Source organism: Mytilus edulis, chromosome 12, assembly GCF_963676685.1.
Source record: "Mytilus edulis chromosome 12, xbMytEdul2.2, whole genome shotgun sequence".
Taxonomy (NCBI): Eukaryota; Metazoa; Mollusca; class Bivalvia; order Mytilida; family Mytilidae; genus Mytilus; species Mytilus edulis.
In genome coordinates, this window is record NC_092355.1 from 46,691,701 (window position 1) to 46,705,096 (window position 13,396).

Consider the following 13,396-nt stretch of genomic DNA (forward strand, 5'->3'; position numbering starts at 1 on the left):
TAGCTCGACCTGGTAAAGTTAAATCTCTTTTATTCCAAAAGAATAAAATTGTTTTTATCTTTTTTATTTTATCTTTCCAGTTTAGAATTTCACATAACTCTTTATCTTTTCCAACATATATGCCTAAAACTTTTGTTACATTTTCACATTTTTGTATATTTAGTTTATGTAACTCTGAATCAGTAATATTGCCAGAACCTAAGCACATAATTTCAGATTTTTGTCTGTTAATTTTAGCTCCAGAAGCTTCACTGTACAAATTTAGAATTTTGAAAGTTTCATTTACAGATTCTTTATTTGAAGTAAAAATATTTGTGTCATCTGCGTGTTGAAATATTTTAGCATTTACATTTGACTTTGGGATATTTACACTCTGGATATTTTTATTTTTAATTATAGCTTGACCTAATGGTTCTGCCACCAATACATAGAGGAGAGCAGAAACTGGACACCCTTGTTTTATTGAATTATTAAGTTTAACATATTTTGTAAGGAAACCATTACATTTTACACTGCTGTTTACATTATTATAGAATATTTTAATCCACTGCATAAATTTAGGGCCAAAACCAAATTTTTCTAAAACTAGAAACAGATAGTCATGGTCAACCTTATCAAAAGCTTTTTCCTGATCAACTTTTATAAGATAGGCTTCTAAATCATCATTTTCAATTATTTCAATTAAATCTCTTATACTTGATGTAGTGTCTGCAATGTCACGGCCTAATATGCAACATGTTTGAAAACTAGACACTAGTTTCGGCAGAACAAATTTTAATCTATTAGACATTATTCTAGCAATTATTTTGTAGTCTACACAAAGCAAAGATATCGGTCTAAAATTTTTTAAAGAATTTTTATCCCCTTTGTTTTTATAAACTAAGTTTATTATACCATGCCGCATGGATCTTGTTAATATATGTTCTTCTTCTATAACTTTAAAAATTTTAAGAAAAATCTCACCAAACAAATGAAAAAATTTACAAAAGAACTCAACTGTTAGTCCATCAGGACCTGGTGATTTATTTTTTGACATGCCAAATAATGACGATTTAATTTCATGAGAGTTAAATCGGTTTCTAAATTTTCACTGTCTTCATCAGAAACTTTTTCAGAAATAAATTCCAAAATTTCTTTTGCTTTATCTTTATCTATCACTGTACTAGAGTATAACTCTTTATAAAATTTATGTACTTCTTCTAAAATTTCATCTGTAGTTTTTAAAATTTTGCCCTCTGTCGTTTTTAATTCTTTTACAGCGTTACTATTTTGTTTATATTTTTCAAGTTGCAAAAAATATTTAGAACTTTTATCACCGTCTATAGCCCATTGAGCCTTTGAGCGCAATATTGCACCTTTACAAATTTTATCTTCATATGTTTTAAGTTTTAGTTTCATTTCTTCGAACTTATTTACATCAAAATTTACATTATTTACCGCCATAGACGATAGTTTTTCATATTCATTTTGAAGCTTAAAATATTCTGACTTTTCAATACGCGATTTATTTTGCGCATATGATTTTGATAATTGTTTAATTTTAAATTTTAAATTATCATACCAAATAAGCGGCTCATCATCAAAAAGTCTACAGCTTTTTTCTTTTTCAATTAGTCGTGAAATTTTTTGAACATAATCCTCGTCGTGTAATAACAAATTATTAAATATCCATAACCCTGGGCCTCTCTCAATTTCAGTAAAATCTATATTTAGATTAACAAAAGAGTGGTCACTGAATGTATTATGTTTATAATACACGTTTTTGACGAATTGTGAATATGCTTTCGGAATGAAAATGTGGTCAATTCTACTTTGTATTAGGACATTTTGAACGATACGACGCCAAGAGAAGGTTCGTGCATTTTGATTTCTCGCTCGCCATACATCATACAAGTTAGACATGTCACAAATGTTTGTGAGTTTTTTGTATGCTTTATCTTGTGTGTGTTCTGTTTTACCACAACGATCAAGATTTGACAGAGATGTATTCATATCACCTAGTAAAATAATATTTTCCGAATTCGGCATTTTAGAAGTAAGTCTCTCAAAAAACGTAATTTTTTCTTGCATTATGTTTGGAACATAGCAATTAATTATATCAATAGTTTTATCCTCCTGTTTAAAGGAAATATGGATACATCTACCGTCAAAACTTTGTACTTCCGACACTTGATTTTGTACTCTTTTGCTTACTAAAAAAGCAACACCTTGTCTCAGGTTTACACCATTACAAAAATATATTTTTCCTTCCCAAAATTTTTCAATATTTGGAATAATACCATCATCCCAAAAGGTTTCTTGTATACCAACAATATCAAAATAATTTTCTGTACAATATTTTGTAAAATTCTGAAACTTTGTTACATCTCTGAGACCATTAGCATTTATGCTAACAATATTTACCATCAACAAGAAAAATAAACAATAAAGGTGTGTACCTATGAACTTGAACTTGGTTGTTTAAGGGGGAGTTTGGACTTAGGATTAGACTTCATCTTCTTAATATCCTCAGGGGTGAGGTTGGGGCTAGTAACTAAACGACGCCTTCTTTTTTTCCCCATATTACGAGCCAGTTCCTCATCAGTTATTTCCATTTCAGTCTCACTGGCAATCGAAGACTCTGCATTTTTGTCAACATCAGAATCAACCACAACATTTGACTCATGAGAAACTGACTCGTTCACTTTTTTTGACCCCCCTTTTTTATGCAAAATATTTATTTCATTGTCAATTAAATTGTCTTTTGAAAGTTCATGTACTGTCATAACTTCAGTTTGTTCATCATCATCACCGGAATCAGTTTTAGGATTTTCATCTAGGATAAGTTCATCTTGTGCATTATTTTCATCTAGGTTTAGTTCATCTTGGGCAGTATTTACATCGGAATTTTCTTTATCATCTGTTACTTCATCACGGTCATCTAAATTTAGCGTATCATCAACATCATCACGATCATCATTGTTAACCTCTTCATCTTCTTCCATTTGTTCATCATTAGTTACGTTATCATTTTCGACATTAGAGTCTTCAGCATTCACGTCATCTTGGGGTTCTGTATCAGGACGATCATGATCCCATACAAATTCACAGGTACAGTTAGCTGGATACCGGTGACAATTATCACAACGTGGTTTCGGACAATTGCGTGCCAAATGACCACTCTCTTTGCAACGATAACACATATTATCAGGACAGTTGATATAAACATGGCCGGATTCGAAACATTTCGAACAGACCCTTTTCTGGTTGTCATGTAATACTCGTATGTATTCGTGCGAATTTACACCTGTCGAAAATTTCATACTGTACGGTAGACTTTGACGAAATTCAGGGAATCTTACTACCACGTACCTTGTACCATCTGCAATGGACGTGCCAGGATGCATTCGGCGTTTAATAGGTGATATAAGTTCTGCACCGAAATCTTCTAGTTTTTTCGTAATTTCGTCATCCGTCACGTAATATGACACATTTAGGAAGCTCACCATTTTTTGCTTTGAAAATACAGCGTTCGGCTGGAATTTCACATTGTTAACTTTGAACCCAGTGTCACACAACAAATCAACAGCTTCTAATTCTTTAAGAGTTATTTCGTAAACATTTCCGCTTTTAGGTACGCAAGCCTCTACTACACCTTCACCAACTTCTGCTTCTACACTATTTATTACAGACAAGGCCGAAACATTTTTATTGTCCCCAACATCAACAAGGACAGTCTGTTCCTTCACAGTTCTATTCGCCCCCCTTTCACCAGGCATGGTGAAGGGAGGTTACAAAAACACTTTAAAATGTCAGATATATGGAAAATAAATCTCGATTATCAAAGGAAATGTCACTAAGAGTAATCACTTACACCTTAAGCCATGGATGGCTCGTCCAAAGACGAAAAAAATTTCGATTGAAATTCAGCTATGAATATTACGTCCTTCTCGCTGAATGTCCAAACCGGAAGTCTCCTTTCTAGTCTATCGCCTTAACCACTCGGCCACGACGACTTGATACGTTCGTCCAAAATTAACTCCTTTATACTTAATACCAGATGCGACAACAACCTGTCGTAAGTGCCACATCGTCAGTCGGAAGTCATCTGATAAGTTCTTAAATTTCCATTAGCAAGTCTGAATTAGGAAACTTAGCCTTTGTTAAATTATAGTAACTAGAGTTAAATTCGGCAAACAATTTTGGATTGTAGCCGCAGGCGATATTTTCAATATTCAAGTTTGTCTTGAACATTTTGTCTATAAATTATCATGATTGATTCGTGTTGAATCGTATATTTTTCAAAAAGTAAGGAAAACACGATTTTATTTTTTTACAGCCAAAGGGAGGGGTACAGGTTTAGCAGGATCGATAATAACCTGAGCGTTATAGACTAAAAATTCCATTAGGTTGGAAGAAGGACTCCGTGGCGCAACGGTAGCGCGTCTGACTCCAGCTCAGAAGGTTGCGTGTTCGAATCACGTCGGGGTCATATGTATTTTTGATGCAATTTTCTAGAAATATTGAAAAGGTCTCACATTCAACGTTTGTGACAATTGAAAGAAACTGATTGAAAACTGTGTGAGTGAAAGAGATACCTACTTGATGCCTGTTTCTCGTTCAAGTTACATGTCAGTGAAACACAAAGATTCTCACATACGTTATTCTTAATTTGTATCTAACAGTTTTCCTCCAATAACAATTTAATTTCAGACGGAAGATAGGAAAGCTAACGATTTTTATCAAAATCAAAGTATTTACTGGCAAATCACCGTTTATCTCCCCGAAATTGTTAGGATTGATACTGAGAGTGTGTGCCTTTTTTCTTCCTCTATGCATGATACCTTAACGATCTTCCTCAGTCCACAGTTGAGCTGAATGAACTCTGTCATATTAACATCTGAATTCATTCAAAATGGTCGTTTTCAGGACAGAATCAATCTGTGGTTAACTTATCGATAACTTTGATTCCTACTTGTCTTTGAGCGCGTTGAGTGAGCAGTGTGTGTGATTCATTACAAAAAGTGGATATCAAAAAGTCTGCGTCGTCGACAGGATTCGAACCTGTGCGGGGAGACCCCAATAGATTTCTAGTCTATCGCCTTAACCACTCGGCCACGACGACTTGATACGTTCGTCCAAAATTAACTCCTTTATACTTAATACCAGATGCGACAACAACCTGTCGTAAGTGCCACATCGTCAGTCGGAAGTCATCTGATAAGTTCTTAAATTTCCATTAGCAAGTCTGAATTAGGAAACTTAGCCTTTGTTAAATTATAGTAACTAGAGTTAAATTCGGCAAACAATTTTGGATTGTAGCCGCAGGCGATATTTTCAATATTCAAGTTTGTCTTGAACATTTTGTCTATAAATTATCATGATTGATTCGTGTTGAATCGTATATTTTTCAAAAAGTAAGGAAAACACGATTTTATTTTTTTACAGCCAAAGGGAGGGGTACAGGTTTAGCAGGATCGATAATAACCTGAGCGTTATAGACTAAAAATTCCATTAGGTTGGAAGAAGGACTCCGTGGCGCAACGGTAGCGCGTCTGACTCCAGATCAGAAGGTTGCGTGTTCGAATCACGTCGGGGTCATATGTATTTTTGATGCAATTTTCTAGAAATATTGAAAAGGTCTCACATTCAACGTTTGTGACAATTGAAAGAAACTGATTGAAAACTGTGTGAGTGAAAGAGATACCTACTTGATGCCTGTTTCTCGTTCAAGTTACATGTCAGTGAAACACAAAGATTCTCACATACGTTATTCTTAATTTGTATCTAACAGTTTTCCTCCAATAACAATTTAATTTCAGACGGAAGATAGGAAAGCTAACGATTTTTATCAAAATCAAAGTATTTACTGGCAAATCACCGTTTATCTCCCCGAAATTGTTAGGATTGATACTGAGAGTGTGTGCCTTTTTTCTTCCTCTATGCATGATACCTTAACGATCTTCCTCAGTCCACAGTTGAGCTGAATGAACTCTGTCATATTAACATCTGAATTCATTCAAAATGGTCGTTTTCAGGACAGAATCAATCTGTGGTTAACTTATCGATAACTTTGATTCCTACTTGTCTTTGAGCGCGTTGAGTGAGCAGTGTGTGTGATTCATTACAAAAAGTGGATATCAAAAAGTCTGCGTCGTCGACAGGATTCGAACCTGTGCGGGGAGACCCCAATAGATTTCTAGTCTATCGCCTTAACCACTCGGCCACGACGACTTGATACGTTCGTCCAAAATTAACTCCTTTATACTTAATACCAGATGCGACAACAACCTGTCGTAAGTGCCACATCGTCAGTCGGAAGTCATCTGATAAGTTCTTAAATTTCCATTAGCAAGTCTGAATTAGGAAACTTAGCCTTTGTTAAATTATAGTAACTAGAGTTAAATTCGGAGATTCCCAACTGAGCGCAGCCCAGGATGGACGTGTCATAATTGCTCCGGTGGACAAATCTGTTTTCAACAGGATATTATGATTCGATAATAACAGTAAGGATTTATTTATGTTTTGCTAACAAAACTGTGTTGTATTTAGAAGAGAAACTGTCATTATAAACTGTAGTTCCCCCTAATCCGACGATTTATTCGTGTGGAAAAGGGGGGTCGTTTAGGAGCACTCGAGTGTTTGTTTACAAATTTGGGCTGTGCTTGCTTGTAATTTTCCGGAATGACCGGCGAAATGGAGCAAACTAGTAAAAAATCTTATTTTTCTCAACGGAATGGTAGCCGTGGTGCTGGGAATGGATATAATCAAAAGCAAAATTATGTTCGTGATGTAAAGTCGTATCAGAGAGATTGTACTGTGAGAATTGAAGTAATCAATACAGATGTTATTGGTGAAAGAATAGTAATTGAAGATATTGAAACAGTCACTGGTTTAAATTCGGTGTTAGCTGTTGTCAAAAATGATGCCATGTCGTATGATATAACATTAGATAGTAAGCAGACTGCTTTCCGTCTAGTGCAAGAAGGAATTGATATTGCAAATAATGAATATCAAGTCAGCATGTTACATTCGGATATAACTGTTGTTTCTATAATGCAACTTCCATCGTTTATTTCGGATGATGATATAAGAAGTAAATTAGTATCAAAAGGGGTGAAAATCGTTTCGCCTATATACAGACGAGCAATACCTGGAACGCAGGTAGCAGACGGGACAAGATTTATGAAATGCAAATTTCCACAGGGTATGTTGGCTTTGCCATGGACAATACCTTTCAAAATAGGCTCAGATACGAAATATTTTCGGCTTGTACATAACAACCAGATAAAGGTCTGCTCGGAGTGTTTGTCACCGGAGCATATGCGTAAACAATGTCCGTACTTTGTTTGTCACGGGTGTGGCCAATATGGACATTCAAAGAGACAATGTAAAGCTAGTAAATGTGAATATTGCCATAATTTACCGTTATTTTGTGTGTGTGGAAGTAGCTCAAATACCAAAAAAGATCAACCTCCAGCATATAAAAAGAAGAAGAACTGTGAAATATGTAATTTCTATTTTTGTATGTGCAAATGTAACATTTGTGGGAAAAAAGACTGTATATGCGCCTGCTTTAAATGTGAAAAGTACCCATGTATATGTACCTGCTCTTTCTGTAAAAGTGATCCGTGTGTATGTCCTTGTCAGGACTGTCGTAAACATCCATGTGTGTGTACATGCGACACATGCACAGAAAAAAGCGATCGTTGTACTTGCAACAAACAGAATGACGAAAATGGTCCGGAAATAGTTAACATTACCGGTGAAAATGATGATGAAGATATGTCTGAAGTTTGGTCAGAGGAAGATGTTGCCGATACTGATCCTAAAACAACTGTTCCGATAGAAGTTAATGTGGTGCAAAATAAACCAAAAAGCCACCCTCAGGAGGAAAACAGAAAGAGAAAGATGGACAGTGATACCGAAAGTAATAATGAGATAACAGACGATGAACTATTGAATCTAGATAACGAGGAAGATGTTAATGAAAACATCAATTTAGACAAGGATTTTTCTGATGGCAAAAAGTTAAAAATAGCTAGTAATGACGCTCCTCCTGGGGACAATATTGTCACTAGGGTGAGTGAAAATGAAATTGAAATTAAGCAGGGTTGCTCTAATGATAAAAGCACCTTCGTTGGTGACGAAGAAGTCTCCATGGAAGGTGCAAATGAAAATGAGTCTTCTATTTGTTCTGATGGTGAAAATGACACCCCAAATAAATTTGTCAGTGCAAAAATGGCCAAAAAAATTAAGAAAAAACAGAGGAAACTTGAAAGGAGATCTATTGCAAAACCTACTCCTAATTTGACTGGTAAAAATGTAAGAAAGGTGGTTGACAGTAAAAATAAATAAAAATGGATAAGTTTATATGCAAGATTGTTTTTCTTTTTGCAATGGTGGTAATTTGTTCTTTTAATTGTAATGGTTTAAAGAATGTAATTAATTTTGAGAATTTTATAAGTATTATTCATGATAGAAAATTTAGTATGGTATTATTACAAGAAACATTTTGGGATGATGCTTATGTAAATAGTGTTAAACACCTATATGAAGGTGATATATATTGTAGTAACAGTTTACATGGTAGAAGGGGTGTGGCTGTTTTAGTGAATAATTATCTTAAAAATAAGATAAAATGTGTATATAAAGACTCTGATGGCAGATTTATTCATATAACATATGAAGAAGATGGACAATTGTTTAATGTAATTTCATTGTATGCTCCAAATGTTAATGCTGAAAGAGTTATCTTTTTTAACTTTGTTAAACAGTATACTGAAAAGTTAGATAACTTGATAATTGGTGGGGATTTTAATACTTCTCTATCTATGTTAGATAGAGGTGGTAAAAGTAATCATGTTATTGATGAACCATGTAAAAAATTATGTGACTTGATTGAAAATAACAATTTGTATGATGTATGGCGTACTAGAAATAAAAGTTCTAGAATATTTTCATGGAAAAGAATTTGTAATGGAGAATTACAACAAAGTAGAATTGATTATTTCCTTGTAAATAAAAAGTTATCTTCTTATGTTCAGAATGTATATTATAATACTACTAGTTTAAGTGATCATTCGTTTGTAATTATGAATTTTAACTGTAGTAATATTGAAAGAGGTCCTGGATTGTGGGTCCTCAATAATACATTATTATGTAATGAAGAATATGTAAGGAGAGTAAAAGAAATTATTTCTGATGAAAAAGAAAATGAATTGTATAATAAAGATTTAATGATTTGGTGGGATAATCTTAAATATAAAATAAAGAGATATTCTCAAATTTTTTCTTCTAAAATGGCAAAAGAAAATAGAAGAGATTTTTATAGATTAGAAAGGCAGATCAATTTTTTATGTGAAAAAGCTGCTTGTGGTGTAGATGTTGATGTAGCTAAGTTAGAAAATTTGAAACTTGAGTTGTCAGCATATGAATTAGAAAAATGTAGAGGTGCAGTACTCAGATCAAAAGCTATTTGGGCTGTTGAGTCAGATAAATGTACAAAGTATTTTTTAAATTTGGAGAAATATAAACAAGAGAATAATTCTATAAAAGAATTACTAAATGAAAATAATGAATCAGTTTATGCTACTGAAGGTATTTTAGATTTACAATATAAATTTTATAAAGAATTGTACTCATGTGTAGATACAGATAATGATAAAATGTCAGAATTGTTAGATAGTGTAGATACAAAAATAGATGACAATGATTGTAGTTTTTGTGATGCTGATATTTCACATGAAGAAATTTTTAAAGCAATAAATCAAATGTCAAAAAATAAAAGTCCAGGGTCTGATGGACTCACAGTTGAGTTTTACTGTCAATTTTATAATGAACTCAGAAATGTTTTATTTGATTTGTTTAATGTTATTGAAAAAGAAGGGGTTTTAGGCAGATCTATGAAATGTGGAGTGATTAGTCTTATATATAAAAAGAAAGGTGATAAAAAGTCTTTGAAAAATTATAGACCTATTTCATTACTACAGGTTGATTATAAAATATTAGCCAGGATAATGGCAAATAGATTTAAGGTAGTGTTACCTAAGATTGTATCTAATGATCAAACATGCTGTATTATTGGTAGGGATATATCAAATAATATTGCAAATGTAAGAGATATTATAGAACTTATTGAAAAAGATGAACTTGAAGGGTATATAATGAAATTAGATCAGGAAAAAGCATTTGACAGAGTGAGTCATAAATATTTGTTATATGTGTTAAGAAAATATGGATTTGGTGATAGATTTGTAAAATGGATTGAAATATTTTATAATGGTATTAATAGTGCTGTAAAATGTAATGGATTTTTGACAAACTATTTTCATATTAAAAATGGTATTAGACAAGGCTGCCCAATAAGTGCATTGTTATATGTTCTTGCTGCTGAACCTTTACATTGTAGAATTGTTAAAAATGACAAAATCAAAGGTATAAAAGTCCCTAATTGTGATAAAGAGGGATTAATTTATCAGCATGCAGATGATACTACATTATCTTTATGTAATAAGGAATCAATTCCTGAAGTGTTTAAGGAATTTGATTTGTATAGCAAAGCAACAGGTGCTAAAATAAACAGACAAAAGTCAGAGATAATATGTTTAGGTACTGGTACTTTATCTGTAGTAGAAAAAGATCATATTGGTCTTAAAGTTTGTGAAGATTATTTTCAACTGTTAGGAGTTTTTATTGGAAAAAATAGAAAAATGTGTGATGAAATGAATTGGAAAAATAAAATAGTTCAGATAAAATCTCTTCTCAACTTATGGTTATTGAGAAGATTAACTATACATGGCAGGGTTAGTGTAATTAATTCACTGATGTTATCTAGATTTTGGTACGCATTGTTTGTTACTGCATTACCTGAATGGGCTTATATAGAGATCAAAAGACTTTGTCTGAATTTTATATGGAAAAATGGATGTCATTTAGTAAAATACAACTGTATAATAGATGATAAAAGTAGAGGTGGTTTAAATGTTGCTGATATCAAATGTAAAATATATGCTTTCAGGCTAAAATTTTTAGGTAGATTGTTAGATGATGAATATCAAGTGTTATGGAAATACACATTTAAGTATTTTGTTTCCTCAATTTATGAAATGAAACTTTGTCATAATGTTTTTTATACAGTGATACCAAATTGTGAATTGAAAAAACTTCCTGTTGTTTATCAAGAATTTTTTCATGCATTGAATTGTATAAGGAAAAATATAGAGTTTCCGTTGTCTGTAGAAAATGTTTATGACCAGCCTTTGTTTGTTAATCCAAATATTGTACTTAATAATAGAACAATTGTATGGCACGATTTTATAGGTGCTGGTATTGTTTGTCTCAAAGATATATGCTTTGAAGTAAAAACTGGTTTCTTGCCAGATCATGCTATAGTTGAAATGATTCAAATTGTATATGAAGATGTTAATGTACAATATGTAGTTGATAGATATAGAAATTTGTTGAATGCTATACCTGTAGAATGGAAAAACACAGTGAACTCTGATATTCACAGAATATCTATGCCAAGAACAATAGACATTTCAATTATTTGTAAAAATGTGCATTATGATTTGAAATTATGTAGTACTAAAACATTATATACTATTATGTTGGAAAATATTGTTGAAGAACCTGTTGGTATTGAGTTATGGAAATCAGAATTTGATGTGACTTCTGAAGCATTCAGTAGAATATGGGAACATGTCAATATGTATTGGAAACCTTCTAATTTGGTTGAGTTAGACTTTAAGGTGTTACATAACTGTATTTTTACTAATGTAAAACTTCAAAAGATAGGCTTAGTTGATGATAATATCTGTAAAGTATGTTGCAGTGAAAAAGAAGACATCCTGCATATATTTATGAATTGTGATAAACTTGAAGATTTTCATAACTATTTGTCATCTTTATTGGTTAGAATGTTTGAAAACTGTGATTCAGATAAGATAAGTTTAGTAAGAAGTGAGGAACTATTGATTTTGGGATTGCGATGGCATATGAAAGGTGTAAATGATTCTTTTCTTAATTTTTTTATGTCTGTTGCCAGATATTGTATCTTCAGAAGGAGAAACTTGTTAAATAGTGGTTATTCTAATGTAAATTTGATTAAATTATTTCAATATACATTAAAACATTATGTAACATATATGTATGTCTATCTCTGTCAAAGTCATAATATGAGTCATATATTTCAAAAAAAGTTTGTAATGGATAACCCGTTGTTAGAAGAAACAGACAATGTTCTAGTCTTTAAATTGTAATAATTATTGTGTAACTGAAATGTGAATTGATAGTATTGTGAATACAAAGTATAGTATATAGTATATAATGAGAACAATCAAGGACAATTGATTTTATATTTTGTTTTATTTGTATTATATGATGTTTGATTTTAATAAAGATAAAAAAAAAAGCGCGTCTGACTCCAGATCAGAAGGTTGCGTGTTCGAATCACGTCGGGGTCATATGTATTTTTGATGCAATTTTCTAGAAATATTGAAAAGGTCTCACATTCAACGTTTGTGACAATTGAAAGAAACTGATTGAAAACTGTGTGAGTGAAAGAGATACCTACTTGATGCCTGTTTCTCGTTCAAGTTACATGTCAGTGAAACACAAAGATTCTCACATACGTTATTCTTAATTTGTATCTAACAGTTTTCCTCCAATAACAATTTAATTTCAGACGGAAGATAGGAAAGCTAACGATTTTTATCAAAATCAAAGTATTTACTGGCAAATCACCGTTTATCTCCCCGAAATTGTTAGGATTGATACTGAGAGTGTGTGCCTTTTTTCTTCCTCTATGCATGATACCTTAACGATCTTCCTCAGTCCACAGTTGAGCTGAATGAACTCTGTCATATTAACATCTGAATTCATTCAAAATGGTCGTTTTCAGGACAGAATCAATCTGTGGTTAACTTATCGATAACTTTGATTCCTACTTGTCTTTGAGCGCGTTGAGTGAGCAGTGTGTGTGATTCATTACAAAAAGTGGATATCAAAAAGTCTGCGTCGTCGACAGGATTCGAACCTGTGCGGGGAGACCCCAATAGATTTCTAGTCTATCGCCTTAACCACTCGGCCACGACGACTTGATACGTTCGTCCAAAATTAACTCCTTTATACTTAATACCAGATGCGACAACAACCTGTCGTAAGTGCCACATCGTCAGTCGGAAGTCATCTGATAAGTTCTTAAATTTCCATTAGCAAGTCTGAATTAGGAAACTTAGCCTTTGTTAAATTATAGTAACTAGAGTTAAATTCGGCAAACAATTTTGGATTGTAGCCGCAGGCGATATTTTCAATATTCAAGTTTGTCTTGAACATTTTGTCTATAAATTATCATGATTGATTCGTGTTGAATCGTATATTTTTCAAAAAGTAAGGAAAACACGATTTTATTTTT

The 13,396-nt window shown here is 32.7% G+C and overlaps 5 non-coding genes across 5 annotated transcripts; 2 read left to right on the forward strand and 3 right to left on the reverse strand.

The window, feature by feature from the left end:
* The first annotated feature begins 4,399 nt into the window (after positions 1–4,399).
* Positions 4,400–4,471, forward strand: Trnaw-cca (transfer RNA tryptophan (anticodon CCA)). The gene has a single exon. It is a non-coding gene; the product is annotated as a tRNA-Trp (tRNA).
* Positions 4,472–5,022: 551 nt separating this feature from the next.
* Positions 5,023–5,104, reverse strand: Trnas-aga (transfer RNA serine (anticodon AGA)). Its single transcript has one exon. It is a non-coding gene; the product is annotated as a tRNA-Ser (tRNA).
* A 404-nt stretch (positions 5,105–5,508) lies between these two features.
* On the forward strand, positions 5,509–5,580 carry Trnaw-cca (transfer RNA tryptophan (anticodon CCA)). The gene has a single exon. It is a non-coding gene; the product is annotated as a tRNA-Trp (tRNA).
* Positions 5,581–6,131: 551 nt separating this feature from the next.
* Positions 6,132–6,213, reverse strand: Trnas-aga (transfer RNA serine (anticodon AGA)). Its single transcript has one exon. It is a non-coding gene; the product is annotated as a tRNA-Ser (tRNA).
* Positions 6,214–12,997: 6,784 nt separating this feature from the next.
* Positions 12,998–13,079, reverse strand: Trnas-aga (transfer RNA serine (anticodon AGA)). Its single transcript has one exon. It is a non-coding gene; the product is annotated as a tRNA-Ser (tRNA).
* Positions 13,080–13,396: the final 317 nt, after the last annotated feature.